A 6,698-nucleotide genomic window follows, 5' to 3' on the forward strand; every position below is an offset into this window, starting at 1 on the left:
CCCCTCGCGGCTGAGCGGGCAGGTGGGCGGCTCCCAGGCCTCCAGCCACTCCCATCCGTCTTTCTGTCCCTCTCAAAGTCACTTGCCTGACCCTGCGGATGACAAATCCGTCCACAGTCAGCCATGTGTCTGTGCATTCGTCGGCCACTCGGTCATCACATGCCTGTCCACTGGAGAGTCAGTTTTGCCCATCTGTCCGTCTGTCTGTCACCTGTAGGTCACCACCCAGGAGGATCATAAGTCAGTACCAGGCAAGGCCTGGAGCCCGTGGCTGACCTTTCCTGGGGTCGCCCTCTGGATCGATGGCAGTGCAGCTCGCAGTTCACCCTTTCTGGCCCAAACCCAATACCTGTGTGGTTCCATCTCTCTTAATATTACTTCCACACATCCACCCTCCCTAGACCCTCTTCCAAAACTGCGCATGGGGCAGAGGGTACCCCACATTAGACATTAAAGGGAAAACGACATTAAAGTCACGCCCAGTGCTCCCCCACACTCGGAAATGGGGTAATAATAACAGCTACCATTTACTAAGTGTCTGAAAAGACAGACACTATATAGCTATTCTCTAAATTAATCCTCCTAGAGGTAGTTATTATTATCCTATCATTGGTCCTTTGCTACCCGTTGGGATGGGTGATGGAAGTTTGTGGATTTTATATCAAACTGCTCTGCAAGTACAGCTTCAAGTTCCCCTTGTCCCTCAAGAATCCAGGCCTTCTGGGCCAGGTCAGGTCCTCCAGAAAGCAGATGAGATGCTGAGGCAAAGCTAGGGGTAATGCCTGTGACAGAGAAGGGGAAATAAGCAGGGCTGGGCAAGGAGACTCAGATCTGACAGACAGGTCAACCCATCAGGAAACTCCATGATAAAAAAAAATGAGAAGTCCCTTTGGACAGAAGTATCCAGGTTCCAATGCTCCCACCACGTTCAGTCATTTTGTAAAGGCAGATCCAAGCAGCTTCTGTGGCTGCCACATTCTCCTATAATAAATGCAAGGGCAAAGACTGTTCCTCAAACACTCTATTGCATTCTTTTCCAACAACTTGCATATGCCTCTATTTTGTTTTAGTTTTTATGTTTTTTGTTTTGTTTTGTTTTTTGTTTTTGTTTTTTGAGATGGAGTCTCACTCTGTCGCCCAGGCTGGAATGCAGTAGTGCAATCTCAGCTCACTGCAACCTCCTCTTCCCAGGTTCAAGTGATTCTCCTGCCTCCTGCTGGGATTACAGGCGTGTACCACCATGCCTGGCTAATTTTTGTATTTTTAGTAGAGACGGGGTTTCACCATGTTGGCCAGGCTGGTTTTGAACTCCTGATCTCAGGTGATCTCCTGCCTCCTGCTGGGATTACAGGTGTGTACTACCATGCCTGGCTAATTTTTTTTTTTTTTTTTAGACAGAGTTTCGCTCTTGTTGCCCAGGCTGGAGTGCAATGGCACATGATCTCGGCTCACCGCAACCTCCACCTCCCGGGTTCAAGAGACTCTCCTGCCTCAGCCTCCCAAGGAGCTTGGACTACAAGCATGCACCACCATGCCTGGCTAATTTTGTACTTTTAGTAGAGACAGGGTTTCTCCATGTTGGTCAGGCTGGTCTCGAACTTCTGACCTCAGGTGATCCACCCACCTCAGCCTCCCAAAGTGCTGGGATTACAGGCGTGAGCCACTGCGCCCGGCCATTTTTGTATTTTTAGTAGAGACGGGGTTTCACCATGTTGGCTAGGCTGGTCTTGAACTCCCAGGTGATCCGCCTGCCTCAGCCTCCCAAAGTGCTGGGATTACAGGCGTGAGCCACCGCGCCCAGCCTGTTTTTGTGTTTTTAAGACACAGTCTAGCTCTGTTGCCTAGGCTGGGATGATGAATAAGACTAACATGATGTCTACCTTCTTGAATCTAAAGGTGCATGCAAAAGAGCAAAGTGGCTAGCATAAAGGATGAGTAGCCACGCACCACTCCCAGCTGTGTGGAATAGCATGTGCACAGGTCTGTAGACAAGACATTTAATATTGACCACAAGCCTAGGAGATGAGCACTGTTAGCACCTTTTACAGCTGGAAGAGTTGAGAGTCAGAGAGGTTGAGTTACCCAAGGTCATACAGCTAATAAGTAAGGAAACTGAGATTTGAACCTGGGGAGGCTTATGCCAAGTTCTGGTTATGAAACGGCTAAGTGAAACTGCTACGACTTAGACCAACCCCAGGGCATACGCTACTTCTCCAAAGGTCTAAAACCTTTCTTTTTCAAAGCTGTGTGGTCTGGAAATGCCGAGGTACCCATTGAATGAGCAAGTTTCTCATTGGTATGTGGAGTTCTAAAGAGAACTGAAGCTTCAGAGATCAGTGCTGGTGAACTTGAACACTCAGGTCCCCACCAGGGATTTCCTCATGTAAATCATTCCTGAACCCCCATTTCCTCCCTGGCTTCCCTCTTCCCTTGAACTCTCACCCTACAGCAATTAAACTTGGTGTCTAGTTCAGGCTGCTACAACAAAATACTATAGACCGAGTGACTTATAAACAACAGAAATCTACTTTTTCACAGTTCTGAGGCTGAAAGTTCAAGATCAGGGTGCTAGCACAGTCAGGTTCTGGGGAGGGCCCTCTTCCGGGTGGCAGACTGTTGACTTCTTGCATCCTTACATGGCTCAAAGAGGGCAAGACAGCTCTCTGGGTTCCCTTTTAAAAAGGCACTAACTAATCTCTTTCGTGAGGGCCTTGCCCTCATGACCTAATCACCTCTCGAGGCCTCACCTAACACCATCGAATTGAGATTAGATTTCAATATATGAATTTTCAAGGATATGAACATTCAGTCCCTTGCATTTGATAAAGTCAATCAGGTTTTTTCATTCTTCCTAAAGATTAAATGACATTGGCCGGGCGCGGTGGCTCAAGCCTGTAATCCCAGCACTTTGGGAGGCCGAGACGGGCGGATCACGAGGTCAGGAGATCGAGACCATCCTGGCTAACCCGGTGAAACCCCGTCTCTACTAAAAAATACAAAAAACTAGCCGGGTGAGGTGGCGGGCGCCTGTAGTCCCAGCTACTCGGGAGGCTGAGGCAGGAGAATGGCCTAAACCCGGGAGGCGGCCACTGCACTTCAGCCTGGGGGGCAGAGCGAGACTCCGTCTCAAAAAAAAAAAAAAAAAAAGATTAAATGACATTAACAGAGCAGATGGACAACCCTACTGACTTCTTGCTAGTGGTTCATCTTGGGCAATTTACTCTGTGTCTCAGTTTCTTCCCCTATAGAAAAGTTAATAGTAGCTGCCTCTCAGAGTCCTCAGGACTAAATAAGAAACTACACACCTAGTACTTAGAATGGTCCTTGTCACCACAAAATAACACTCTTGACTCAGCACTAGAAACAGAACTTGACCTGGCCGGGCACAGTGGCTCACACCTGCAATCCCAGCACTTTGGGAGGCCAAGGTGGGCGGATCAGTTGAGGTCAGGAGTTCAAGACCAGCCTGGCCAACATGGTGAAACTCCATCTCTACTGAAAATACTGCAAATACAAAAAGTTAGCCAGGCATGGTGGCAGGTGCCTGTAATCCCAGCTACTCAGGAGGCTGAGGCAGGAGAATCACTTGAACCCGGGAGGCTGAGGTTGCAGTGAGCCGAGATCGCGCCATTGCACTCCAGCCTGGGAACAAGAGCAAAACTCCGTCTCAAAGAAAGAAAGAAAGAAACAGAACTCGACTGGTCACCATGGCTCACACCTGTATTCCCAGCACTTTGGAAGGCCAAGGTGGGCGGATCACTCGAGGGAGTTCGAGACCAGCTTGGCTGACATGGTGAAACACCATCTCTACTAAAAACATAAATTAGCCGGGCATAGTGGTATGCACCTGTAATTCCAGCTGCTCGGGAGGCTGAGGCAGGAGAATCACCTGAACCCAGGAGGGAGGTTGCAGTGAGTCAAGATCACACCACTGCACTCCAGCCTGGGTGACAGAATGAGACTCTGTCAAAAAAAAAAAGAAAGAAAGAAAGGAGGCCAGGCGTGGTGGCTCACACCTGTAATCCCAGCACTTTGGGAGGCGGAGGCAGGCAGATCACAAGGTCAGGAGATTGAGACCATCCTGGCTAACACAGTAAAATCCCGTCTCTACTAAAAATGCAAAAAAATTAGCTGGGCGTGGTGGTGGGTGCCTGTTGTCCCAACTGCTGGGGAGGCTGAGGCAGGAGAATGGTGTGAACCCGGGAGGCGGAGCTTGCAGTGAGCTGAAATCGCGCCACTGCACTCCAGCCTGGGTGACAGAGCAAGACTCCGTCTCAAAAAAAACAAAAACAAAAAAAAATAAGAAGGAAGAAAGGAGGGGAAAAGAAACAGAATGCAAGCCAGATATGCAATCAAAACTTTTCTTCTTTTTTTTTTTTTTTTTTTTTTGAGACAGAGTCTCACTCTGTCGCCCAGGCTGGAGTGCAGTGGCGTGATCTCAGCTCATTGCAACCTCCGCCTCCCGGGTTCAAGCGATTCTCCTGCCTCAGCCTCCTCAGTAGCTGGGATTACAGGCACCCGCTATCACACTCGGCTAATTCTTATAGTTTTTAAAGTAGAGATGGGGTTTCACCATGTTGGCCAGGCTGGTCTTGAACTCCTGACCTCAGGTGATCCCACCTGCCTCACCTCCCAAAGTGCTGGGATTGTAGGTGTGAGCCACCGTGCCCGGCCCAATCAAAACTTTTTTAGCCAAGTGCAATGGCATATGCCTGTAGTCCCACCTACATGGGGTACTGAGGCAGGATGATTGCTTGAGTTTAGGAGTTTGAGTCCAAACTGGGAAACTAGCAAGACCTCCTCTCTAAAAAAGATCTTTAAAAAAATGAAAGAGGGAGGCTGAGATGGGCAGATCATGAGGTCAGGAGATCGAGACCATCCTGGCTAACACGGTGAAACCCGTCTCTACTAAAAATACAAAAAATTAGCTGGGCGCGGTGGCCAGCGCCTGTAGTCTCAGCTACACGGGAGGCTGAGGCAGGAAAATGGCGTGAACCCGGGAGGCAGAGCTTGCAGTGAGCCGAGATCGCGCCACTGCACTCTGCCTGGGTGACAGAGCGAGACTCTATCTCAAAATAAATAAATAAATAAATAAAAGAAACAGGCCAGGCACAGTGGCTCATGCCTGTAATCCCAGCACTTTGGGAGGCCCAGATGGGTGGATTACCTCAGGTCAGGAGTTCGAGACCAGCCTGACCAACATGGTGAAATCCCATCTCAACTAAATATACAAAATTAGCCGGGTGTGGGGGTGCACACCTGTAATCCCAGCTACTTGGGAGGCTGAGTCAGGAGAATCACCTGAACCCGGGAGGCGGAAGTTGCAGTGGGCCACAATCATGCTACTGCACTCCAGCCTGGCTTACAAGAGCAGAAGTCCATCTCAAAACATAAAAAATAAAAAATAAAAAAATATGGCTGGACGTGGTGGCTCATGCCTGTAATCCCAGCACTTTAGGAGGCTGAGGTGGGCAGATCACCTGAGGTCAGGAGTTCAAGACCAGCCCAGCTAACAGCCTCATCTACTAAAAACACAAAAATTAGCCGGGCATGGTGGTGGGCACCTGTAATCACATCTACTCCAGAGGCTGAGGCAGGAGAATCGCTTGAACCTGGGAGGTGGAGTTTGAAGTGAGCCAAGATCATGCCACTGCACTCCAGCCTGGGGGACAGAGTGAGACTCCATCTCAAAATAAATAAATAAATAAATAAAAGAAATAGATAAAATTAATATTAATGATATATTTTATGTAATTCAATATATCCTCAATGTTGGCCGGGCACGGTGGCTCACACCTGTAATCCCAGCCCTTTGGGAGGCCAAGGCGGGCGGATCACGAGGTCAGAAGATCAAGACCATCCTGGCCAACATGGTGAAACCCCGTCTCTACTAAAAATACAAAAATTAGCTGGTGGCATGTGCCTGTAATCCCAGCTACTAGGGAGGCTGAGGCAGGAGAATCGCTTGAACCAGGGAGTCGGAGGTTGCAGTGAGCTGAGATCTCACCACTGCACTCTAGCCTGGTGACAAACCAAGACTCTGCCTCAAAAAAAGAAAAAAAAAATCCTAAATGTTATCATTTCAACTTGTAATCAATATAACAAAATATCAGTGAGATATCTTACTCTTTTTTTGTATGAAGTTCTTCAAAATCCAATGTGTATTTTACACGTACAGCACATCTCAATCCAAATAGCTACATTTCTTTTCTTTTCTTTTTTTTTCTTTTTTGAGACAGAGTCTCACTCTGTTGTCCATGCCGGAGTACAGTGATGAGATCTAGACTCACTGCAGCTTCAATCTCCCAGGCTCAAATGATCCTCCCATCTCTGCCTCCCGGGCAGCTGGGACTACAGGCACACGTCACCGCACCTGGCTAATATTTTGTATTTTTAGTAAAGATGAGATTTTGCCATGTTGCCCAGGCTGGTCTCGAACTCCTGGGCTCAAGCCATCCGCCCACCTCTACCTCTCAAAGTGTTGGGATTACAGGCATAAGCCACTGCATCTGGCCCAGCTAGCCACATTTTAACTACTCAGTAGTCACATGTGGCTAGCGGCTACCGCATTGAACAATACAGTTTTAAATGTCAACTATCATTATTGGCCGGGCGCGGTGGCTCAAGCCTGTAATCCCAGCACTTTGGGAGGCCGAGGCGGGTGGATCACGAGGTCAGGAGATCGAGACTATCCTGGC

This window comes from Mandrillus leucophaeus, unplaced genomic scaffold (assembly GCF_000951045.1).
Source record: "Mandrillus leucophaeus isolate KB7577 unplaced genomic scaffold, Mleu.le_1.0 Scaffold7, whole genome shotgun sequence".
Lineage (NCBI taxonomy): Eukaryota > Metazoa > Chordata > Mammalia > Primates > Cercopithecidae > Mandrillus > Mandrillus leucophaeus.